Here is a 27,593-nt window from a genome sequence, read left to right as displayed (position 1 = left end):
AATATTTTGTTTGGACCGTGTGCTCTTTCGTGGTTGTCTGGAGGGGTTTCTAATGGAAAGCACATGGGCTTTATGCTGCTCCAACCCACAGGTACTTACATGTTTACACGAAAAGACATCACTAGCTGTGTGTAAGAATCTTTTCTGGCTACTATCCATAACTCATATTATCGGATTTTAGCCAAGTCGTTTTTATTTTTTACTGATGGTTAAATTTTATTGGAAGTTGTATTTCCTGTCAAGGATGAAACTTAGATAAGTCTCTCGAGTGAGGTCTCAGATTTAGTTGCAGATAATATTATATTTATTTAGCTCTGATTTAAATGTTAAAAACTCAGCTTTGACCCAGGAATTCCACTCCTGTCAATCAAGCCTAAGAAAAAAATAAAATATAAAGACCTGTCTCCCTCCCGAGAAAGTTTATTGCTGCATATTTATGTCATTTAGATACTTAAAATAGCCAGTGTATTTAACATGGAGAAAGACTATACAAATTAGAAAAGACTACTAGATGTAATGCTATGTAGCTATTAATATTATATTCATAAAATGTTTATAATATATAATAAGATTCTGCTCTAATGTTTAACATTATTATCATATAAAATTTTATGATAGGAATGAACTGTAATTACAGAAAATGTACATTATAAGGCCAGAAATAAATTCGTCAAACTATTGACAGAGCTGTCCCGGTATTGGGTCTTTGAATTAGCTATTTTTTTTTCTACTTCATACAAAGAAGACATAGTAGTCTGACAAAAAGATAAATCTCTCCCCTATTTTGGAAATTGTGATCTTTGATATACTGTGTGGCTATTAAGTGTGTTATTTATGCAAAATAAAATTTTTTCACCAGATTTTCAAACCTAATTTGAAAAGAGACCCCTCCTCTTATTAAAATAAATTATGATTGTTTCAGAGATTCTTTTAAATTCTAAACTTGTATACTGTACTTCTTTAATATACAAAATTAAATATTTAATAAATGATTAGAGCGTCACAGTATTAATTTTAAATATATTCACATTGATTTACCAACAATTCAAGGACATTCTTTAAGCTAAATAAAATATATCTATGGGGAAATTTTTCTAGAAAACTTTGTTTTATGCAATATGTCATTTACATCTCATGGAAGAGCTATACTGTCTTCTAGGATTCACAGGTCCAATAATACCTTAATGAAAATATATAAAATGTAAATAGGAAATTAAATATGAAGTCTACTAGTGAGTTAAGAGGACCATTAATACTGTCTCAGTTTGACCAAAAAAAAAAATGTCTTTGCTTCTATCGACTTCTAGTGATAGAATTATTCTTAAGTAAAAAATCAGAGAAAAGATTATAATACCTATTTAGAATAGCTACCCTTGCAATGTGCCCTGGAATGAGTGCTTTGCATATGTTATATCTATTTCTAGACAAACATTGTATCTACTCCAGTGTAAACATTTGCATGCTCATGCTCATTTTGGAAACAAGCATCAAAAGGCTGCATGACCTGCCCAAGGTCCTAAAGCCAGAATGTGACAGGTTGTCTTCTGTAGGTGACCTCTCTCACACTAGCTCTTAGGTGCTAGCAGCTTAATATGGTCAGGGATCATGTAATTTAAAAACTTTCAGGTGTTTTAACTATGTAGTTAAAATATATATGAATGTACTAGCGAGATATTAGGTCCGTTAATAATGTCCCAACGGGACAAAAAATAGTCTCAAATATATCTTGTAATATATTTGAACTATCATAATTTATATTAAAATAGCTGAGTTGTATGATTTGATTTGATTTTTTACAACTGACCAGTGTATATAACTGCCCCACCCATCAACAGCCTGTCTTTAACTGTCGCCATGTATTAAATGGCCAGTGTGCACAATGCCATATTTTCAAGTTGAACCCAAACATGTCAACATTATATCAAATGAGTAACATCTACTTTGCTGGAAGAAAAGGGACTCTCCCAGAGATGACGTAAAGGAATGTAGCAAGGCATCGATAGTTGTTTGTCTTCACAGTGTTCTCCAAAACAGGAAACGACAGAATGATGATGATTGGAGATACGTATCAGTAAGATGTAGACATGTAGGCAAGTGATAAAGTCCATCCTCTCTGATTTTCTCTCTCAGTATGAAGACATCTAAAATCCCATTCTCTATTCCAGGGACATATTTAGTATTTTTCCCTGACAGCATACATTTCTCCCTACCATCACATTTATTATTGTTTAATTAAATGGTGACAAGTCAAGTGGTTCAGAAAGAAACCAAGTAAATGAATCTCCATCAGTCTTTGCATAATTAATGGTATTCCCTGTGGACTGAGCAATTTATTAAATTGCTGATCAGACCTACTTCGCATAAACATATCGATGTACCCCGAGTGAAAGACTATGCTAGAAACTTTAGAATGTTTGAAACTAAAATATGTCTGTAGATTTTCATAATGGTTAAATATGACATTGTTTTATGAAAGTGGAAACTATTAATAACACCCTATTACTGCTTTTTCCATTGCAGGAAACTTTAATGGATTACTGTAGCAACTTTGAAATTAAAATCACTTAGGAAAAAACAATATGAGAAATTAAGATATTAAAATATAGAATCAAAAAGAAATGTTGATTTCTAGAGAAAAAATTAAATGTCTATACATCAGGCCATGCAACTTTCTCCCTATAGAGTAAATTACATGTCAGATTTCACGTTTAAAAGTATCCAACCATAGTGTATATACACTATGTAGTGATGATGGAATGTTTAACACATCAGCGTGCGTCTTTGAAGAAACTTTATTTTTTAATATTCAAAGCTAGTGAAAATATATTTAAAGAGTAATTTTCTGTTCTTTAAAATTAAGATTTGTATGGCAAGTCATAGGCAAAAGTTTTATGCTCCCTATGACCCTTGAATACACAGCAAGAATCAGTCTCCATGAAATCACAAACATAACTAGGTAAATCTGGAAAAATCAGGATACTACTCAGAATCCATTAATAGAAGAATCTAAGACTTTTAAAATAACATGTTATTTAAAATAACATGAGTTTAAAATAACATGTCTAATACTAAAAATTGGAACTATTGTAAACAATATGCTAAACATTCAGCACATATGTTTAAGATGCCAACTTACGTTTTAAGAATGAATTTATAAGAATTATGGGTAATAATTACATACTATTTCCAGTTTTCATTTTCTCTTGCATTAAACTAGAATGAAGAGAATGATGTCTTCTTTTTGTTTTTTATTTTGTTCTGGCCCATATGAATTCCGTTCTGTTTCACACAATTTCTAAAGCTGAAATATCAGTGGCAGAATGCATTTAGTCTGTGTGGTGATTTAGTAAATTATTCTTTAAGAGAAAAGCTCTCTCCTAATTGTACTCTTTACTTTCATTGACATTTTTATTTACTTTTTTCATTGTTATTTTACAAATCTGTGTAAGCACAAGTGTTGAATGTCATCTGTTTGAATAAAGATAATCTGGCCCTTGGAGGTCCAGGGAACAAATGTTGCATAGCCTTCCATAATTCGTTAAAGTAAAAAGGATGTCTTCTCAGTAGATTCCGTTCCTGGGAAATGCTATAACATTATCAAAACATTCTTCTGTTGAGGCTGGGCTTAGTCTAGCCATTACAGTTTTCTTACTTGGCTGAGTTGAGTTACATTGTGTGTGCCTTTGAAAGCAGGAAATGAAATTGGAAAAGTAGCAAATCATTTGACCACTTAAAACAAACAAACAAACAAACATGGTATGCATTGTGCTGTCTGCTTAAGCAAGAGTTGAAATTTTCTAGCTGTGTACCCCCAAAAATAAACTCATGTTAATATTCAACAATATAATGCTTTCTAGCAAGCAAAAACCTACCACATACTGTATGCTGAAAGGAAATTCTCATGGTGGTGAAGAAGCTATTTGCTTCTTTTTAACGTTTGATTTGGAGATTAGAAGCCATCAACTCCTTATTTTCTACACTGTCTTTAATATTTTATAGGTGCAAATGAAGCCCACGTCAAAGAAAGGTGGGAAAAAAGAAATAAGAAGTAGTGTAATGTCTGGCCAACATCATATCTAATCTTGCCAATGCAGAGCTAACTGATCAGTCTGAGACAAATATATCGAGTTTTCTTTCAACTCCATTGGGGTGCTGATCTACTAGCTGGCCTCTTCACTCTTTTCCACTCTTCTTGATGCCCCGGGAAGTTAAACATGGGCTGTTTCAGTGGGGTCCCTCTCCCTCTCATAGCCAGTCGTATTGGGTTTAGGGGAACACCTGTTAAAGATCTGGAGGCAGAGAGGAGATAGAAGTTGTGGAGAATGTCTCTGTCCATCTTCCTTCCTAGAAGCAGTGTGGGCTGGCGGCATATCTTCTCTAACTTGAAGGTCGCCATCTTGCCAAGCATCCTTGTCCTAGGCCTTTGTCACTCTGGGCTCTCGGAATAGCCTTATTACATTGCCTCTCAAGGTCAGTAGAATGATAACAGAATTCCTCTTTTATTACTAACCCCAGTGCACTGCAATCCCAGAGGTTTCCTTCTTTCAACTCTATTTTTGTAAATAGTCTTTTTGTTCAAATCTCTCATTAAAAAGTTAGTCTTGAGTAATTCACTTAATGTTTCTTTTTTAATTTTGGGAAGCTGGAAGGTCAATTTTGGATGCAGAATTACCCATCTTCTCCCATTTCAGCTTTATAAGAAGGTTACATGCAGTTCATTGCATATGATGCATATCGTTGATAATATTTGGGTCCAAAAGACTAACATGAAATTATCTGTAGTCGAAAAACAATCTCATTCATAATATGAGTTCAGGCTATTGAGCATATTATCTTAATATGTGTATTTATTAGGTGATGCTTTCTCTAAATTTATTTAAAATTGTACCGAGAATAATAGCTATGAGGTAGAAAGAAAAGGGATGGCTTATCTTTCCTCTATCATCACTCATAAAAAAGGATTAAAACATAATAAAATGAGAATGAAAAGACGCTCCATTAATATTTATTTAACAATTTAGTCTTTATAAAGTCGTTTTAACGTATCTCACTTCGACCTTAGCGATAGGCATTGTACTTGCCTCCATGAAACATGTGGATGCGAAGGAAGACATTTAAGTAATCCACTGAAGGTCGTAGAAGTAGTAGGTAGCAGAGCTGGAAAGTACCCTCTGGTCTCGTAATCAGACCTACTTAGTGCAAACAGGAACTCCCAGTCTTTTGTTATTTCTGTTCGGTTTTGGCTGTTATATTTTTACATGTTTTAAAGTCGATTTTTCAAGGATGTATCACAAATTAAAATCATTGTCTCAGATTTTAAAAAATTGTAAAATATGTTTGTGTTATAAATGTCAGTCATAGCTGTTAAAACTGACGTATGTTGTTAGAAAAGAGTATGTTGAACCATTCTAGCAAAATTTCTGTGGGGATGTCCATTAAGCAATTCAGTGGAAATTGAATTAAATAATTTAGTGGAATTTAAGTAATTTAGTGGAAATCGCAACAATTAACCATTAGCTTTGAGTAAATTCCTAAAATAAAAACAACATGCCGCGTTGTTTAATAAAACCTAGACATGAAATTATTTTTAATTTCTGAAATATCTCATTTCAAATATAATGAAAATTAGCCTTTTATGGTTTTAATGTAACATCAAAGCTCTCTCTATGTGCTGTCAGGACAGAATATTTCTGGGGTACTATTAATCAGACTGAAGAAAGTAAAAATAGGTTTATGAAATAGTCTAGACCCAAAATGAAGGGTAGACATTAATTTCTCGTTTGATATATTGGATACATTAATATACAATGCATCTTCAGTATTTGACCTTCAGTGTCAGAGACACAAGGCACTGTTTCTCTTTTTATAAGCTGTACTTTAAAGAGGCGTTGCTTGTCAACAGTATTTTGTGTTGCAAGGTGAAAATGATAAAATACACGAAAGCATTAAACATACAACATTAAAAATAAAACCGATCAGCTTATGTACCTGTGTTCTTTTAATGCTAGACCTCACCAATCAAAGTCTCAGATTTCAGTTAATCACCAACATGATGTCGTGGCACCATAAACATTATTTAAATCTAGCTTTTAATGTCTTCCACTATCACTGAGTTAATAACATGTTTTACGTCTGTAATCAGAATACGTCTTTAAATTTTCGTTTCTTTTTTGCCATGTTTGCATAGATTTTTTATTCACTGAGATTATGTAACTTCTCATCTAACAGCAGAGGTTCACCGGTAATGATCTCAAAGTAAAGAGCACAAGAGCAACACTGGCCTTAAATAGTCACTTAAAATTTGACCATGCAGATGTTCCTTGACCATGTGGCATTGGCGTTGTCACTCTCAAAATATCAGACCTTCCTGCCCCTTTCCAATGGAGCATTTTATAAGAATCACATTCTGATTTATTGCGGTCTGCATATTTACATGTGTGATGGAATTTTTCAAGGTTTTAGAACAGTCTAAAACTAGTAGCCTAGTGCGATGTATTATTTAGTAGGAGAAAAAATGAGGTTCAAAATAAGAAAGCCGTTTATTTAAATTCTATTTAAAGTCTTATTTAATCTCTGGGAGCCTTGGTTTTCTTATATATAATTGGATATTAAAATGCTTCCCATTGAAGGTGGCCTGAGTTTAAAATAACATTACACATGTAATATTTTGGTTCATAGTAGGTTTCCGTTCTTGAAATAATATTATACAAATAATTATCGGTTCATAGTAGGTTTCCATCAATTTCAGTTGGCTTCCTTCTATCCTCTTCCTTTCATGTATCAATCATATCAATGTTCTAGACAATAAAACTATTTTAGGTTACAAATTGCTGTTTTTAAACACATAACAAGAAAACATTTTTTATTCATTCACAACAAGCATTTTTGTCACAGTTATCTGCAAAAACAGGCACGGGGGAGAGAGATCCATAGATATTTTAAAGGAACCTACTTTTAGTTGTTTGCTTTGTTCAGAATAATAGATTTGGAAATATTTTAACAATAATGATTAGAATGAAGTTCTGGGTTATATAGTTCTAATTACTTAAAAAATCTCTGATGAAACTCAAAACATGAGAACAAGTAACCTGGGAATTGGGAAAACATTTTTTTAAACTTTAGGCAAAAATAAAGCCCAGTGTTTCACTACATTCCCTGCCAGACTATTTTCTGTCTTAAAGATACCATTAAGAAATGAGTTTAAGTGAAAACACAGATCCAAATGTGTATCACATTAACTGGGAGGTGAATCACATTAATTGGTCCTATGGATACCTAGATGGTGATTTTAATGAATTTAGAGAAAATATTGATTTTAATAAATGTTAAAATTATGTAGGTGATGAAGTTAACAGTTATATGATCATGCTGGTCAGGTACAGATTGAGGAAAACACATGGTTACTTTAGGAAAAATGAAATGAGGATTTAACAATGGAAAAACCAAATGGAAGAATGGTTTCTTTGTTTAAGTGAAGGGTAAAAGTATAGAGAAGAAATTTGTTAAGAAGAAGAGATGTATTTTAGTGATCAGAAATATTTTTCTTTAATTTTCAGAGATATCAGACAAACAAGAATAATTGAAACCATCAAAACTATTCAGAATCAAGAAGTAGAAGTAATTATTTTCATATTGGAAATTGTCCTAATTTATAATAATGTACTTATAATGGTTTATTTGCTTAATGTTTGCATCCTCCATTTGAGGGTAGATGATGAGTGTAAGAAGCACATGTATTTTGTACAGCATCATAAAGTAAATATAGCAACTAGCACAAGTGTTGGGTACATAGTTGTTACCAAATACATGCGTGATAAATGACCAATGTGTGAGGGAATAGTTGCATAAATTATAGAAAAAAAAATCTGCTTTAATGTAGGAAAAGTGATCAAAATTCAGTAAGCAAATAAGTAGGAAGATTTTTTTTTTAGTTCCTAAAATCTGTGCTTACTATTTCTCAATTTGGGGGTATAGGGAGGTGGCATCTCAGCCTGAGTGTACCAAAACCAAATAAGCAAACAAAAAGAGAACAGTGCTAGCTGATGACAAAACAGTTATTTCAAGTTATTGTTAAAAACTGTTCGCGTTAAAAGGTATTTCCTGAATATACATCTTTTCAATATTTGAATCTTATACTTCCTACTCAATACATACATTTTCATTCAGTGAGAAAACATCGTAAAGTATAATAAAATGTCTATACTTCACTCTCTTCTCTCAAGAGAAATAAAAACTAATTATAGTTGAAATTAGACTGATTAGTTATGTTGCTCGTTCGTATGACTAATTAATGAGGAAATGACATGTCCTTACCCTTTGCTTTGTTGCTGATTAATAAATCAATAAAATATTACTGAGGGGGAAAAAAAGAATAGAAACACACTCATGTAATGAGATGATAGTTGTCCTTTTTCACTTTCTGAATACTCATAGTCTCAGAAAAAAATCCACATCATAAATAAAATTAGCTGGGACCATTGCCAGAATCTTGAAGGAGAACTAGAATTGATGGCTCATGAAGATTAAATTATTCACTCACCCCTGGAACGTGAAACTCTGGGACAGGGTTGGGACAAAGCCATTATCGTTGAAACTTGTCATTGCCCTTGCTGCCTTGTGTTTCCTTTCTTAATAAACAGGAATTTCCATCTTCTGGTCTGTTATTGTAGGTCGTTATTTAGAGATTGCCTCAGTCTAGTGTACATGCTCATGACGTGTCTAATATCAAACACTATTGAGATTTCGAGGTGCCGAGTCTAAGAATTTCTAAAGACATCACGGTCATGATAAAGGTTCTCCGTAATGTAGGTAAAGATTAGTCATCCTCAAGCCTTTTATGCTGTTTGCACATATCAGCTCCAAAGTGAAGACTTGGCTGCTTCGTATTGGACTCCCAAAGCTTTCGTCCTTTTGATGCCTCTTTTTGCAGGGGCTGTTATCACTGTTTAAATACCTGGAAGTGAGCCATGTGAGAACAGCGTAAGGCTAGCCTTAGAGTAGAAAGAGAGAAGGCTCCAGCCTTCTTCCTTTGGTCCTTGACAAGTCACAGTCAGAACTGGTTTAGGAGAGACTCATAGCTGCCTTTCCTGCAGCTCTGTACCTGTGCTACCTCCATATCTAGATAATTCTCCTGGTCCCTCACTGGAACTCATGAAACTCCTCCCTCACCTTGGATCTGTCCTTGACTTCAACCCTCTGAAATCATCCTATTCTTAATCGACATCAGCTACCTCTCTGAATGCAACTAGTCCATTGCCTAAAGGTAGAGTACAAACCTGGGTTGGATGTTCTGTGTCTATTAGAAAATTTGACATTTTAAGACAGAGACTCCCAATTGGCCCACTTTGACAAATATTGTTTTTCGCATTCTTAAGACTTGGTGAATGTTAAATCTTTCACCATCGATTTAGTAGGTTGATGGAATCTTTTTTACAGCTTCATTGAGGTGTAACTGGCATAGAAAATCTGCACGTTTAATTTGTAGAATTTGATGAGTTTGGACATATGCATATAGCAATGCTACCGTCACCACAGTCAAGGTGGTAAACATCTTTATCAGCTCTAAAAGTTTCTAAAGATCTGATGTGCAACATAATACAGTTAACGGTGAAGTTTTGTGTACTTAAAAACTTGTTGAGAGAGTAAATGTCATGTTAAATGTTCATACCACAGAAACTAAAACTAATGAAACAAAGAAAATCCCCTAAAGACACAAATTCATAGATCCTTTGATTTTTGTCTATACTCTGTGGTCTATTTCTTGAAGATATCCATCTGTCTGGATACATTTTTAAGAAAGAAACAATTTGTGTATTAAACTATAATATTTTTGATTTAGAAAAGATGCTTTGATTTAAAAAAAATTATTTCTTATCAGAATATTAATATAGTTGTATGGGTATCAGGCCATGGTTCATTAGAAAATTGCAGTATATAAATCTAATATGATTTTTTTCTGTTCTACAAACAAGAAAAAACACAGACAAATCATTGCTATTTCATAGTCATTCTATGACTAGTAACTTTAATATACTTTATTGATAAATTTAAAAAATATGTAAAACTTCGTTTTTATCTGTTCTGTAGTTTAGCACAGTTATAAACATATATGTTCCTCTTATGGAAATATATAAATATATATCCCTAAAAATTCTTCTTTCAGTAGCAGTTCTGGAACTTTAAAGTATTTCCTAATAATTAGTGCTATTTGAACAAATCTATAAATTCTAGGGCTTTATCTCTAATTTATAATATTTCTTCATATTTGACCCACTAACTTGAAGTGGCCAAGCTGTTTTAACATAGCTAGTCAAATGTTTGCTGGTACACAGTCGAAGTACCTTTACTGAACTGTAATATTTTAAGACGATATCACTTAAAATTTTCTGTAAGAATTAATATAAATCCATCAAAGTATGAATTCAGGCACAAGACTTACTAAAATATGGACTGGTAAAAACAAACAAACAAACAAACAAACAAACAAAAAACACCTACCTAGAAACATTATAAAACTAAAAATAAGAACATTAAAAATACAGCATTAAAAGACCAATGTCACCTTACAAAAAAAGCAAAAACTTAACTAATTTTTGACCGGTGAGGGTCATTGATTTTACATCAAGGAAATGATTGATTTAGGCATCGATATTTGAAAGATAGACATTTTTTTCCCCAAGATTTCTGCTTTAGCTACAAAATTACACCTTCTTCAGAATTGCCTGTGGAAAATTAGCATCCCAACTTAAACCCGTACTTTTCGAGGTACCTAAAATGAAAGTCAGCTTCATGCAGGGTAACCGACGTCTTAATTTTTAAGCAACTTTATATAAAGTAGAGGTATGAAGCTTTTATGGTAAGATTAATTAATAGATTTTATGTCGTTTGGTGGAAAGGGCCTTTACTTACTCACTGGTTAAAATGCATTTACGTTAGCAAGCCTTACCCACGTCCGTGTGCTTTGCTTTTCTCTCTTTGCTCCCAAGCAACATTCAAATTCCACTTGGTTTCCTTTTGCATGCTGTGTGCCCCTATCGACCAAAATACGCAGGGGACGTGGCTTCACATAAAGATAGCTGATTAGCCCTTGGGCATTTATTTAGCCTTCTTACCTTTGAACAGAATTTCATAGAAGCGAGGTGACTGTCCAGGATTAGACATGTGATCTATGACCATGAAAAATAAAATCGAAGCCGGCCTGCCTACCTCCCCACGACCCATTCACAGTGCAGCAGTGAACTTGGCCTCCTTGTCCTTAGCCTAATGTTCTCTGATAAACATTAGCCATTTATCAATCTCACAATGGTTAGTGGGGATAATAGCTGTATTTTCCCGATAAGGTTATTGGGAGTATTATTTGAGTTATTATATAGGTATAGACTATAGACTAATGCTTTAATTAATGATTTTATTGACAGCATAGTCAGATTTTCCTTAAATGATTTAATCTCCCTTGCAGGCCCCTCCCTCTGTCCTGTAGAGAGGAAGAGAGGAAGCCGAAATCTCATTAGATCAAGTAATACACAGTACAGTAGATTGAATCACTTCGTATTGAATACTCTCAGATTCACCCCCCTCCCTGCCCCTTCTCCCTCTTCTCCCTAGGCGAATGTCACCTAGTTACAGGGAGTATATCGGGGAGATGGGCCTATGTCGAGTGTCTGGTCTCGTTGGTGGATGGCCAGTGGCTGCCACAGGTTGAGGTGCTGTCGCTCTAGGCTTGTCTCTGATTTTTCTGCTGGCATTAGCTTAGCAAGTTTGTCCCTGTGATAACTGGCTGATTCCCTAGTCCTAGAAAATGCTCCCAGGAAGCTTCGCCTGGCTCCCCCTTGATACTTGGACCCTACCCTAATTCTCAGTTTCATTGCACAGGACTGTAGGTCTAGTCCTGGCAGTTTCAGACTGAGTGACTTTCAGCTAGAGTCAGTCTCCCACTCCTTGGCAACCCTTTCTGCAGGCTCGAGGCCAACTTCTGAGTATGTCCTTTCCCTCTCCTGATGACAAGATGGGAGTCCTGGCGCCTTGGCCTTCTAAAAGCGCCATGGGCTGCTCAGCGATACCTGCTCAGACATTCTCTCTTGTTATCCACAGTAACTTTTACTGTCTTTCTGTCTTGCGACTGCACTACCCAGCGGGCCAGAGAGGGGGAGAACCTATGAGGTTATTCTCTCCCAGATACCTGAACCGGAAATAAAGGGGTACGCCCTCCACTTTAAGGGTTCTCCCTGTTTTCTCTGATTCCTCCTCTCTCTCTCTCTCTCTCTCTGGCACAGAGGAGAACTGTCAAGAACTGTCTCACCACTAAATGTCCTCACCTCTGCTTCCCCTCTCCTGAGACCCACCGGGGCGAGAGGGGAGGACATTTCTATTTCTTCTGTATCCTGGGCTGTGATCGGATCAGGCAGGCTTAGTGTTGGAAATGTTAAGTTGAATTTGAAGAAATGTAGACAGTCACTTTCCACAGGTAAGGCCTTCCCTGCAGGACCTCGCTGTGCCGCTGGATTCAGCTTTGGTCCTCAAAGCCAATCAATGTCCCCTTTGCTCCGGGCAGAAGAGGTCCCCCGCCTTCCCTACCGTAGCACTGTGCTTCCTGACTGTCCATCCAAGGGGAACCCATGTCAGAGGGAAATAAAATGTACCATTCCAGCATCTCCTCCAGATCGTCTCTATGTGTCAGGTGCTTTCATGTGGTTTATCACTCAAGTCTCACCGTCTTATGCGGAAGAGAGTCCTGTCCCCGAAGACACGGAAACACTGCGGTTTGAAGAGGGTGAATAACTGGCCTCGGTCACACACACACACTTAGTAAATTGCAGAGCAGCTTTTGAGTTCACATATCGTGATTTCAGAGTGCATCTGTTCACTGATCTGGAAGTGCCTTTTTTGACAAGACATTTCAGCTATCTATTGGAAGATCGAAAATTTGGGGGCCCTTCAGGCACTAACAGATTCGATCGCGGGGAGAGGAGGAGGAGGTGGGAAGAGGATGTTTGAGAACAGAACCTTCAGGCACAGTGGGAAGCCTGCCCCGGCCTGGCCACCTACAATACATCTTCTCTTTTTTCCAACGCTCCGCCTGTTGCCGAAGATGCTTCATTTTTCACCCTGATAACTCGAGAATTGCATTCAAATTCTGTCTTTCCATTGGATTACTTCTCTCCGTATGTTCATATTAAAAATAATGCTAATAATGTAATGTGGGCAGAAGTATTTTTTTTTTACCAAGAAAGTTTGAATTAGTCCATTCATTTTTTTTTTTAATAAATATATTTTAGATACATTTCCTTTTTCAGAAAATTCTCTTTATTTTAGGCATCGACACAAACATTCTGGTGACTATACCTTCGCGTTTGACTTTTGTTAAAGATTTCTACTTTAATCTGTCTGCAGCAACAAAATCATCTATAAGCACCCTTCTTCAGGGTATAAATATTGGTGCAGTAAACTCAAAGTTTTGTGAAACGCAAGGAATATTTCAGTGCCATCTGTAAATGTGCAACCTAAAAGTCACAGAACTGGGCGGGGCCACCACAGGTATCTCGTAGCAAGTACCTATCTGCCTTGACACTTGAGGTCTTTTCTGATTTTGAGCATTAAATGCTCAAAGTCATCAGTTTGGTTGAAAGATCACCAAAAAGATTCCATAACTGACCAGAGTATTTTGTCATAATATTACCAAGGTTTTTTCTTCCCTTCTCGTGTGTGTGTGTGTGTGTGTGTGTGTGTGTGAGAGAGAGAGAGACCCTTAGTTGTGCAATTAATCACCAGTGTCGTACTCTCTTTTTATATTCTGCCATCTATAATAATTTATTTAAAATTTTTCTTAATTTTCTTGGGTTCGTATAAAGTTTATAGCTATTCTTTTATTAACGGGCTATATTACATTGTCTCAACAACCCCAGAAAAACAACATTAATATAAGTAATGTAATTAAATATTCATATGTGTTTATTCTCATGTAATTGACTTATCTTCTCCAGTCAAAGGCATTTTAATGATAATGTTGGGCTAACCTCATATGACAACATCTGTTGCTTTTATGCTGCTTCTTATGTACATACACAAGAACGTTCAGTTTAAGGTTACAGAAAATCTGCTCAGTTTGATAATGTCAACCTATCACTTTTCATTTCAGTTAAGCAAGCGTCAAATCAAATGATGCATGTCATAGGTGTCTAAATATTATGTACGTGGAGAGACAATTTCTAGCCATAAATGTATAGTGTCTTCTGATTTGTAAATGTGAACTACATTCTTAAATTTGGGCTATAAGAAGAAATTGATGTAAAAATAATGCATAGTTCTCAAATAACCCCATTGTCAGCTCACTTGGAAATGATTTTTCAAAATATTTTTTGCATTCAGAAATTCCTTCTCCTTGAAGTGATTACCTAAACACATAAAAAAAAAAAAGCAATCACTCTATTAAAAGTAAATTTTTCCTATGAGAAGGACATATCGAGCTGTATAAACATCATACTATTATGATTTCTTCAAAAATGAAATTCATCCATGTCCTCAGGGTTAGTTCAAGGTAATTCTAAACCATCATAAGCTGAAAATCTTTACAAAATTGAACCTCGTCACTGGATAAATGGTTCTGACAAAATTGCCACTTTATGGAATTGATCAGGACGAATGTCATTGCAAGAAAGGGTTTTCCTTATGAAAATGGAAAATATTTACTTACACTTGGGAGAAACTTCATAAAATTTGTGAAAGTTCCGGGGTGGAATGAATGACCTTATTTAATACTTTTCTAATCATATTAAATATCTAGGAAACATGCTTTCTACGTAGAAGGCATTCGATCGATGTTTGTTGAACCGAATCGAATTCAGATGCATAAGGCCTGAGGCGTTTGCGAAAGGGAGGTTCTCCAATCCTTCTTCTGTTCTCCGCTTTCATGAAGGATATTTCATTTCCCATTCGGTTTAGTGACTGTCTCAGTCTGAGTTCCCCAACAGCAGGTCCTGCAGGAGGATTCAAGAGCAAGTGGTTTACATGGGAGCTGAAGGAGACACGGGCAGGGCTGTGGGTGTGAGACGGATGGTCAATAAAGCTTCATCATTAAAGCAGGAGCCGCTGCGGGCAGCTGGCGCTGAGTCCACAGGGGACAGTCTGGAGCCAGTGTGAACCGGGGCCTCGCTGCTCTCCCAGCTGGAAGGCAGTGCTGCTGGGGCATCTCTGCATCAACTCACATTAGTCTTTGGATGTTTTCCATGAGTGCTGTTCCCGCGAGGGTTAATCCCCCAGCTCCTCCAGCCTGCCAAGCAAGGAGCAAAGCGAGCTTCAGTGACAAGAGAAAGCCCTCAGGAAAAGGAGCACAGGTGTTGACCGGCTCTCGACGAGATGGTCGAGGCATGGGGACGCAGGTCGGGAAGCACGGTGCCTGCTGCGGTGACATCTATTGCTGACCCTTCTTCTCGAACATTTAAAGATTTTTTTTTTCTGGAGTTATGGCTAGAGAGAGTCGTCTTAGAATGTTGTTATACTATGGCAGATGCATTTTGGATGCTGCGACTAAACACATTCTACAAAAATCTGCCTCCGATCACGCTGCTGCTGCTGCTTTGTACCCGCCGAAGGCAGGGCCCCAGAAGCCAGTGCAGCTCGGCGGGGCTCATCTGGTTCCCCGACATTGCCAGTGCCAGCCCGCCCTCGGCCAAGGCTGGCTCCCCGCACAGAGTGCCAAGTTTATCGACTCCCTGAAAATCTTGTTTTCCTTTTGCTCAAAGCAAACAAACCAAGGGATTGCCTCGCACTCTCGAGTAAACACGTGAAATCACAAGCTACCCGGAGACTGTCATCCCATAGAATAGCAGTTGTATTAAATTTCATTATGTAAAAAATGGGGTTTATACTAGAGTTCTTTTTGTTTTGTTTTGTTTTGTTTTTAGGGGTTGGTTTATATCATCTACTGTTTCATTGCAAACCTGAACTGTGATGAGGCATCTGGAAAACTGGCAGAATAAGACTTGGGGAAAGGCCACTGTGAAGTTCTTCTCAGGCTCCTTAACGGTTACGTGCTTCAATGGTTTTGATGTCACTCAATCATTTTATCAAATGAATCATCGTCAGTACTACATTTCGATTTGACTTTTAGGGGTTTTCATTTTGAACTCTCCTTCCATGCTTTGATCTTTTATTTAAAAGTATGAGAAAACCTGACCTATTATTCCTCTTCATACTGAATCATAGAAGAATCCAGATAAGCCTTCTACGTTTATAGATAAGGAGGGGTTTCTAAAGTCAATTATAGAATAAGATGCTTGAAACTTTTGTAATTATATCAAAAGAAAAACTAACATTTGCTGCATATATATGTATATGTGTATATATATATATATATATATATATATACACACTGTTCCCAGCATAACACGACATATGACTCCATTGTGCATATTCATTGCCTCATTTGCTCTTCATACACTCATGAAATAATTATTTATATTTTCCTTATTAGAGAAATCAAGACTTAAAAAAGTTAAACATCTCCTAAAGCTAAGAGGCAGAAGTCAAACCCCAGTTCCTAAGTTTTCCTACCAAAAAAAATATATATATATGTTTTCAAGCATCCTACTCTACTGTTCTATGAAATAGCATGTGTTCATGTGACTATATAGACAAAGTTAATAGATGGTGGAAAACATCCCAGTACTGGTTACCTCTGGGTGGGGGATGGAGATTGACTGGGAAGGGGGATGGGGGACTTTCCTGGGGTGGTTGAAATATAATTTTAAGAGGCACATGGTCTTGTAGATTGTAAGGGTGTATGCATTTGTCAGATGACATCCAACGGTAACAGCTAAGATCGAAGCGTTGAACAGAAGGCAAGTTACACAGGCACAGCTTCTCCGGTGTGCTGCTCCCGCCTCCCTTTCTAGCTATGGCATCCGAATGGAAATGGCCAGTCGATTCCCTCCTTCTTCCTTGCAGCCCACATGGCAGGTCAAGGGTCGTGCACAAGATCCAGTGCAGCCGGTCAGACTCCTCCTTGTTGACAGTCCAGTCCTCTGCTTTGTGCAGAAGTTAGTCTAGCACTTGGGTTGCCACCGAGGAGCTGAACAACATAAATTCTATTGAATTTCAATTTATTTACATTTAAATAGCTGGGTATGGCTAGCGGCTAGCACAATGGACAGCAGCTAAACAGGAGAATGAGGCCAATACCCACAGAGCATTAAGAAATGAGTACTGAGAAAAGCAGGCGGGGGGGAGCTGGGCGCTCTGTAAGGCAGGCTACACCTTGTTTTCCACCATCTATTAACTTTGTCTATATAGTCACATGATTATAATTATTACTGTCCTAGTAAGCTAGTAAAGTACACCCACCTCCAGCTCTGCAAATGCTTCTCCTCCAGATGTTACCCTTCAAAATAGCTTTTAATAAAGTAAACCACCATTCATCCCCCTCTTTGTAAAAAGAAGCATAAAATGCAAATGTGCAGGTTGGGGGTGACACTTCGCTGTGATTAAGTTTCAATTTTTCTATCAAACAAATAATTACTAAATAAATACAAACTGCTAATTGTTGCAAACCTTTGCAACTTCGTAAGAATGGAATATGGAATGGACAAAGACAGAGTGAATGTCTTCTAGGTGGTAGGGGAGGAAGAGGACTTGCAATTTTTCCTGGGGGTGCCTGTGTTCACTTTCAAAAGTCTCAGGTAAATGCAGTATGTCTGGAGTCATAACTTTGCATAATTCGTGATGTGATTTCTTTTTGCACTCTCGAATTACCTAAAGGAACTTGCCAAAGAATGTTTCAACATACTGTGACCAATAATATCACAGTTAATGGCAGCATCTGCAAATAACGTACCTTTGAATTCTGGCTGCTATTGTCAGTCTTGTAGACTGATTTACAATTTTTTATAAAAGGAGTTATAACGATCAGACCAGTACTCTCTAAAGATTATGGATTGTAGAATTTTAGAGATGGAAGGAGCCTTAGAGAACATCTAGTCCAGCCTCCTAATTTTACAGATGAAGAAACAAAAGCTCAGGGGAGACATACTGATTTGCTCAAGGTCACAAAACCTAATTAGCAGCCAAGCTGAGACTGGATCCCAGGTCTTCGAATCCCCAAAGTGTGCTGTCAGTGAGCCAAAACCAATACATCTTGCTATTCTGACTTCTGCCTCTTCGAACGGTATCATAGTTGCCATTTATACTTTATGAGTCTGTGGGAAATGACAACTTCGTCAGGACAAAATTTCATATAATCCAATAATCTTTGTGACGTTGGCATCAAGCAACACATGTATAAGATGTTTATCTTTTATGAAGATCTTAAAAGATTAAGGATGGAACCCAGAAATCTACTAGCTTCTAGTGACATTCTGTAGATAAGTCTAACATCGATGAATACAAAATTATCTTAAAATCATTTACATTTGTCACTTCTGTTATTATTTAAGGTATAATAAATGCGGGAAAGGTACAAGCTTGGAATTGAGTACACTAGATTGAAATCTCAGCCATAGCATTTCCTTCACTTCTCAAGGATTAGTTTGTTCTTGAAATAAAGGGATTGAAAAAGGTGCAGAATAGAAACGGCATCTAGGCTACTGCTTAACAGAGTTAATAAATATAGAGTAAACTTTAATAAATTGTTTTATACTCTATTTAGGATGTTTTCGCCATTGAATAAATATTTCGATTAACATGTAATTATATAAATATATTCACTTAAATATAAAAATAGTCTTTTATTAATAAGACAAATGCTTACTTGGTACATTTCAGAAACTATTTATACCGGGAGTACATTCATGAACAGCAGAGAAAAAAATTGCTGAATCGATGCAGCTCGTATACTAGTTGAGGGTCAATGGATGAGGGAGGCAATTAAAAATAAATACAAATGCATTATGTGTATTAAATATACACAGCAGATAATTAATATTCTATATGCATTTGTAAAATTATTACTATCTAATTCGTCAAGTTTTTTTTCATATGAAATTAAGGCTGTAACAAATACTGATAAAAAATATAGTTTTGCCTTGAATTTGATTTATCTTTGAAACGAACAATTTTTAATTGATTTAAAATATATTTGTTGTGTAAGTAATTGATAAGTAATTATTACGAAAACAAAAATAGACAACTTAAAAATGTCTAATAAATTTTTCTGTTTTATTTGAATGCAGTACATATACCATTGTGAACGATGAAAGCCCCTTTACAGGGCATCATCCTTGATTGATCGGAATGTCCACGTTAAATTTAAAAGATAGAAGCTAATTTAGTGGTAGATCAATACACAAATGTGATATTTCTCAAGTTTTCATATTCATGTGCAAAAATATATTTCTCATGCTTAGATTTTATTTGTTTTATTTAGTATTTTATTTTAAATATTAGACAATTTAAAAAATCTTAGTTATAAGCATCTTAGAAATTTTCTTCTGAGACTTGGTGTTATTGGAAACTAACAGATTTGTCTTACTGCAGACTCATGGTAGAGGCTGTTTGGAATTAAACAGAAAATAAGATAACAGTTTTGCTCCATTGTCTTCCTCTGCTTTCGTCCTGGCCCCTTAATATTTTATGTAGGGCCACAGAGAGGTTAGGCCCATGAAGGAGACAGTAGACATTGGTCTGCAGCCTATGCCCATATTTTGATTAGGCCTGTTGTTATGTTTTTGTGTATCACCGGAAAGCATTTTTATAGGGTCTTTATTAGGTGGAATATTGCTGCTTGCCTTGGATTGTGCCGTAGAAACAGTAAGCGTGGCTCCCAGACATCGGTTATTGGTACGAGAATAAATCTCCATGAGCAGAATCACTCCATTTCCGCACAGGAGCTCCAGGTCTCCACCCCCACAACCATGGACAACTGCCCTCCCTTTGCATCCTCCCAGACGGGGCTCATGCCTGGTCCAGTAACTGGAGCAGTTCTTACTGAGTCCAGAAGGCTATTAACTATCTCCAGTTTCAGGTCCTCACCTTATTTCCCAACCTGGTAGATATTAGAAATATCGATAGCCTTTCAGACCTGGTATCTGGAGACCAGGTAATGCTTCTCCCAACATTTGTCACCAGTCAGATAAAGGATCCCATATCTCCTAAGCAAACTCTAGGTATGGTATCAATAAAGTGGTCAGATCATTGAAATTCCTCAACACTGAGTGCCCAAAATAAACTAAATACAGATTAATGTCGTGAGAACATATTTAAAATAAAATTTATTTTACAATAGCAAATTCCACTAGAATTCCGAAAATGTAGTGTCTCTCCAGGACTGTGTTATTTCTTGACATATCAAAGAAGATGTACATTTTGCTAGATGGACAAGTATTTTCCTTCAGTCAAGCCACAGAATTTGAAAATTAAATTCTCGTTGCATTTATAAGAAGGGCTCTATAATTTGTATATTCTCGATGCTGAGTGTGGAAGTATTTATGGAAGGAAGGAAGGAAGGTAAGGAAGGAATTAGGGACGGGAAGGGAGGAAGGACAGATAGACAGAGAGCAGAGGACAGAAGAAAGGAAAGAAGGTTTATTACAGCATGTTAAAAGGTGGAGGTAGAGCATGGATTTAGGACTGCTGGCTTTTGACATATTTAGAATACCCATCTTTCTCCTTCAGTGCTTAAGTTATCTTTAAGCGGTAAACACCGAGTCCTTTATTCTACCAAGAAACAACCGAGCTGCCACTGAATGAAGGTACTTCTGGAGCTACAGCTCCAACAAAACAGGCCACTTCTCTCCAGATCTCCCACCTATTACGGAAACAGAGCGCTCTCCAGATGTCTGCAAACTGCTGTAAGAACCACAGTACTAGCCAAATGACGAAAGGATGTCAGGGAAAGCAACCCTGGAGGAGAATTACTTGAGCTCAATTTTGAATACTTAATAGAAATCGGATGGTCAGAAAAGCTAGAGGATGGAGTTCCAGGTGGAGAGGACGGCGAGGGAAAAGGCTGGACGTGAATCTCTAGGGTGAAATTTTCCGACACGATTCACTGGTGTGACTAAAGCATAGGGTGTGTGTGCATGCGTGTGTGTGTGTGTGCATGGCGTGCACGTGCGCACGCTTACATGTGTGAGTGTGCCCGTGTGTATGTGTGTGTGCGAATTTGCATACCCAGCTATGTATACCAGGAGTCGGGGTGGGAGAAGACAAACTTTAGAAAATGAGCATGAGGAGGCTGTGTCAAGTTGATAATAATAGGGACTGCATATAGTATCGCTGTGTGCCTAGCACTGGTATAAACATTTAACATATCCTGACTCATTCCGTTAAAACACACACACACACACACACACACACACACACACACACCTCTCTCTCTCTCTCTCTCTCTCATGCACCTTTGAGGTATTTCCTGTCATAACCGTCCTGAGGCACGTGAGCTTGAGTATTTTGTCCCTGTCACATGACACATGGCCAATGAGCAGCAGAGAGGAGATTTGAAACCCGGCAGCCTGTGGAGGGTTGGCTTCCATGCCATGGTGTTTGGTTAATGATGTGACTGACATCGCCAATTCTGTCTTTGTTAGCGGAGGTGTAATTTGAAGGTCAAAGCTGGAGAGCTGGGGGTGAGACTGGGGGGATGGGCTCATTCTGTTATCTCATGCGGGTGAGTGAGAGTGAGAAGGGTTTTAGGCAAAAAATAATAGACTCAATTTGGGACAAGCAAAATTTTGTTTTCTTACTGAACGGGGTTAGAATACAGAAGGGTATAACTTTGGCCATTTTAACTAGGGACAAATATGGGAGTTAAGAATATCTTCTAAACAGGTGTAAGTGAAAATATAGGGCAAATAAAACTGAGAAATTTGCATTTCCCACTTTTATTTCAGTAATTAAAATGTACCTATGAAAGCTACCCAGAGAGGGAAGAAATAGTAACCTTTGCAGTAAAATATTTTTATTAATAAAAAAAAAAATAAACACTTACCTCTTTATCCTAAAGAGCCAAATGGAGAGAAATAGTTGCAAAGTATATTGAATACATATAAGCTTTAAATTTCACAACTGATTTACATAATTTAGCATAACTTGTGGGTAATGATGATGATAAAACTACTAAACATCTGCTAAGCATTTAAAAAACATTTTCCTCCATTAGCATCAGTAGCCAGAACATAACATTCTTTGGTGCAAATTGTCCTTTTACAAATCTAGTTCAGGGCCAGTAGAATTTTATTCAGAGTGTTATTTAGGGTCCTTGCTTTTTATTTTCTTTCCCTCAAAAAGTTTGTATAACCAGAAGCTTTCACCTGATCAGAAGTGCATATTCCATTAAGTACACTCTTCATTTTGATTATGGCAAGATCAGACTTTTGGAAAAATTTCATCCATCTCTATCTGTCATACAGCATCAAATTAGCAGCGGCCATATTCTGGTCAGGAAATGAACATAGTCCTATGGCGGGAGCAGAATGCCACTACCGGAGTGTTGCTTAATTTTTTTATAAGGTGTTATAATGAACAGTTTAACTTTTTTGCAGTGAAGATATCATATATGACCCTAAGCCCTAATTTTTATTTATTTATTTATTTATTTTTTAGGGGGAGGCAACCCTTGGTTGACCTCACAGATTGCAAGGACCTTGTCAGCTTACAATCCCTTATTTTTTTATTTTTTACATCTACAGCACCTGATCTTCCTAGGTGGTCTCCCATCCAAATACTAACCAGGTCTGACCCTGCTTAGCTTCCGAGATCAGACGGGATAGGGCTTGTTCAGGGTGGCATGGCCGCAGACTATGTTGTTACCATTAACTCTTATCAAGGAATATGTTCCTATGTTTGTTTCTCATTAAGAACTGGATAATTCATGTATCTTTTATCTTGGTCTCCTTAGTATTTCCTCATCAATAGACAAAAAATAATTTACCAAATGGGGCTTCAAATTGGGTAGGCCTGTGTAAAAAAATAAATAAATAAATAAAAATGTGCCCTTGCAGAAAGAAGAGCACTTTGTTTTGGTGATTGATCACTCAATTAAATTCTCCATGGAAAGGGAAAACTAAGGGATCGCATTACTTTTTTTTTTTTTTTTTTTTTACAAAAATAGAAGTATGAAAATATCAGAAAATTGTGTGGAGAAAATGATCAAAGAAATAGCTTTTAGAAAGTCACTTTGAACACTGAAAATCACTTTAGAGTCTAGCAACACTGTTTAAAGTTATGCAGAATGCTTTTAAGTAGAGTCAACAAGGAAATAAACTAAACAAACTTAAAATAAAAACACAACTCAAAACACCCATAAGTTTTTCAAAGCAAATTTGTCCCATAAACTACTCTAAATAATGACAAAAATAAAATTATTTTACTGTATATAAATTCTTCAAAGTGGCAAATGTCCTGTCCCATGGGTATGGTTGCAGTGGACAGTCAGCTGGATTCCAATTTACAAACCAGATTTCCAGTGGGAATCCTAGAACACATAGGTAAATGAGACTCAGCATTTACCTTAGAAAGCTGAGGGGACTGAATACCTTAAGCCAACATAACCAATTAGGAAAAAAACTCCTGCATACCTACTATGTGCCATGATGATGACGGGCATCGGTAGTATACAAACAGGGCTCAAGCTTTGACGCTGGTGACAGTTTGGTGGGATGTCTGTTATTTTCCCTTTTATCGTGCGAGCCTGTCCCCTGTCATCGTCACACTGTCTTTCTGCCTGAAATCAGCCACTTTCCTCCTAATCTAATCCGCCATGTCATTGTTATTTTTTAAGAGTTTAAGCAAGTCAATTTTTACTGAAATTTGCCTGATATAAGTTAAAAGTAACCGCTTGTATGTAAAGACTATCCATCATATAGGTGTCCTTCATAGTTGATATACATCCCTGAAATATCTAATGAGTTAATGATACCACGATGTTTCAGAATATCTGGAAAAATGTTTCCCTTTGAGATGTGATCGTTTCCTCCATCTCTCCGGACGCTATTCATTTTTTCACTCCTCAGTCCAGGCTCTTCTCTGGGAAGAGTTTCCAACTACACAGGTCCATAGAGATTTTTATTTCTTGTATTCTCACAGCCCTTATTGAGTGTACATTGGTCTCTAATAGTTTTGCGAATATCAAACAAATTTTTTCCCCATATTATTTGAATTCCTCAAGAGCATTGTAAAATACCATATTTCTTTATGCCCCACACAGATTGGAACATAGAATACTTAATGAAAAATAATTGATTGGGAAAAAATTACAAAAGTGTCTGTATTCTTTCCTTCACTGCTTAACTAAACGTGACGTTTACAAAAATATGGTAAAAATCGCTTTGGTTTAAAATGATCTGTTCTTCCTTAAAATCACGTCCACATTTCCAGCCTCACCTTCTCGTTGTAATTGGTTCAATGATGTACTAATATTGAATCTTCTCTAGATCTTTAATGTTGTACTTTTATGATTCTGCTTCCTCTAGTGTCTAATCTGCTGGCAGTGACAGTAAGAATAATTTTACAAACATATCTAACAATTATATCCTTTTTATCCAATTTTTATCTTATTTTTTATCCAATTTTTTAAAAATATTTTATTATGGTGACATTGGTTAATCAAATCCAATAAGTTTCAGGTGTACAATTCAACAGGAAGGCACCCATAGTTTGATTTCTTTCTGTCACCACATATTGGACCCCTTTTACCCCATCTACCACCCCCCACCCTCTGGTAACCACTAGTCTACTGTCCTTGTCCAAGATAGGCTGCTTATTTTTTAAACACAATTTCACATAATCCCTTCCTAGCCAAAATCCTGCTACTGTATTTATTGTTAACCTAAATTCAATCTCCTTTGTTTGACTTCTCAATTCTTTGTAATCTTGTCTCATTCTTTCAAAGCCAGTCTTAATTTCTGCTGGTTCCCAAAGCTCCCCGTCATCCGGGTGGTTAGCTTTAATCTCATTTCCCAGAGCCATCTTGACCTGAATGGGGAAATGTCAAGGTAGTTCCAACGTCTCGATGAGGTAGTGACCCAACCTCATTGCTCTCAGATTCTGCCCCAGTCCTGTGAGGGTTTTTAACCTTACCTAATACACAACTTCCGTCTACGGGGCTGAGGAATGAAGCATATTAAGTGACGTGGGGGAAGTCCCTTTGAGAAAGCATGGTTCGTGGGGGTAATTCATACCCTATGGTAAAGTCAGAGGGTAGAGGAATGGCAATTCAAGCGAGCAGTGTCATCACATTGTAGAATTTAAAACAGAATCATACTGGAAGCAGCGTGGATGGTAGATTGAGAGGTGAGGGTAAAATTGACCGAGCCAGGGATGCAAGTTAGAGCACGATAAGCAGTTATCTAGGTCAGAAATGGTGGGCCACTTTCTTCGAAGGTATCATGAACAGGCCATGGGACCGTGGATGATTTTTACTTCTTGCTTCTGTTTTGTATTTTTCAAATTTTCGACAATAGTAAGCACACGTTTGTTTTATTATTTTAAGAACTTTAACGTTTGAAACAAAAACAGTTATCTCCTTTGACTTCTGAATTCTCTTATTTACACTAAATAGGTGAAAAAACACAGTCAGTGTAACTATGGATAACATCTCATTTCATAAAATATGCTTATGCATTGACAACAGACAGACAGATGGGACAGGGGACAGAGGAGAGGAGGGGAGAACAGAAAGAAATCGAAAGAAGCTCTTCAAAAATGTTATATTGGTTGACTCTTGAAATTGTAGGCGATTTGTATTTTCTTATATTTTTATAATTTAGAAAATTTAGTTAATGCATTTTTTTTTTTTAACAATCAGAACATTGAATTTACATAAAGATTGTGTCGATGAGTACCTATCAAAAATTACCAGAAGGGGGTGGGCTGAGCACCAATGCTAGAAATACCAAAAGAGTTAATATTTAGATTGTTGGACATCCAGAGATACTACAGAAAGGAAGGTAGCTTCTGTGATAACTCTTGAGTTTGGGGCTGAATGCTGTTTAATGGAAACAGCAACTTGGGAGAAGGATCGGCATTAAGTGACACATAAGAATCATTGTGAGCGGACGGGAGGTTGCATGGGGGAGCAGTCATTCTCACAAGAGAGGAGGGTTTGATCACTGATGTAGTTTAAAATTGCACGTGGTGACAGTAAAAAGGAAATAGACTTCATTGGGTTTCATTCATTTTATTCCTTACGAATTGTTGCCTGCAGCAGAAGGGACGCGATTAAGCAAGAAGAATAAGAAATCCGAAGGACTCGTTTTGAGAACGCGCATTCCAAGTGCTTATCGTGCTCTAGTTGGACATATCCAGGAGAGAACTGACGCCACGCATCTGACGCTGGCGAGCGGGAACAGGGAGACTTTGGACATGACAGTTGAAAGTATCGTTTAGGGTCTAGGACAGCTTAAATGAAACCGCAGCACCGTGGCTTCCTAGCTGTGTGACTGGAACAAGTTTTCTTAATCTCAGTTTTCTCATCTGTTCTATGTAGATGGTACAAAACCCACAAAGTTATAGTAAAGGTTGAATGAATTAGTACATGACAAATACGTCAATCACAGCTTGGCAGATAGTGAATATATATAAATGTTGGATGATACGGGATATAATACTATATAAATGTTGGATGATAGGTTCATTTTTCAACCTATAAAGATTTATTTAAATTCTCAATTTAAAAATTTAAAAAATGGGACAAATACAGTTAGAATTTAAATTTGTTTGGTTGTAATTCCTATTCTTTAAAAAAAAAAATCTATTCTGGAAAATCATTACTGCTAGCCTTTATTTTCACTGTTCTTTTATTTCTACAAAGCAGGCTCATCAGGTATTAGGTGAATACCATGTCTTGCTAAAAATTCAAATCTACTTTGTGTAGTATAGAATTATTTTCCTTATATTCAAATAATTACCAACATTAATTTCCTCTTAGATAAATGTGATCCACATTTCATTACTTTGTGTAATATCCTTGTTTTATCATTTTCCTATTCTATTCTATAAATTATGAATACAGCATTTCGATGATTCCAGTAAATAGAGACCATATATTTTTTTGCCCAGGAAGCACAAGGAAAAATTTTATTCATAATATTTTATTTCTGTCATTGCACTCGAGATTAACAGCACAATTTTTCATCCACAAAGTTTATTATAAGTCATAAAAATAAATGAGATCTCATTTCTGATTGGCTGAGAAAAGGAATTTAATCATCCACAAAGTTTATTATAAGTCATAAAAATAAATGAGATCTCATTTCTGATTGGCTGAGAAAAGGAATTTAATCTTATGTAATTATCTTTCCAATCACGCATGCATCGGTACAATAAAACTCTCTATCTATTAGATCACTGAACCATTTCATATGATTTTAAAAAGATTAATATTCATATAAAATTTATATATCTCTCGGTCTGTCTCCCCATGATAGAGTTTCTAGAACAAAACAAAATAGACCAGCAGAGTGGAGCACTGCAAGTACTGAATCGAGAAAAATTTAGCGAACAGTTATGGCAACACGGTTTTTCCCCTTCTAAATAAAAAGGCAGGGCGTAGAAGCACGAAAATTACCATGGGGGGTAAAGAACTGGAATATGAGAAAAGAATAAACATCTTGTCTCAATGGTATACAAACTTCTGTTTGTCTTCTTAAGCCATGAAACCTTTTTTT

General features: G+C 36.5%; 1 protein-coding gene and 1 pseudogene across 1 annotated transcript in view; one reads left to right on the top strand and one right to left on the bottom strand.

Moving 5' to 3' along the window:
• Positions 1 to 27,593, top strand: part of CNTNAP2 (contactin associated protein 2) — a 1,613,390-nt gene that overhangs the window by 63,192 nt on the left and 1,522,605 nt on the right. The gene's annotated exons all lie outside the window — the stretch shown is intronic.
• LOC120601582 (uncharacterized) lies at positions 22,608 to 22,726 on the bottom strand (annotated as a pseudogene).

The sequence above is a fragment of the Pteropus medius genome, unplaced genomic scaffold (genome assembly GCF_902729225.1).
Source record: "Pteropus medius unplaced genomic scaffold, Ma_sr-lr_union100, whole genome shotgun sequence".
NCBI lineage: Eukaryota > Metazoa > Chordata > Mammalia > Chiroptera > Pteropodidae > Pteropus > Pteropus medius.
The sequence above is the reverse complement of the archived record's forward strand: the minus strand, read 5'-3'. Positions and strand labels throughout refer to the sequence as shown.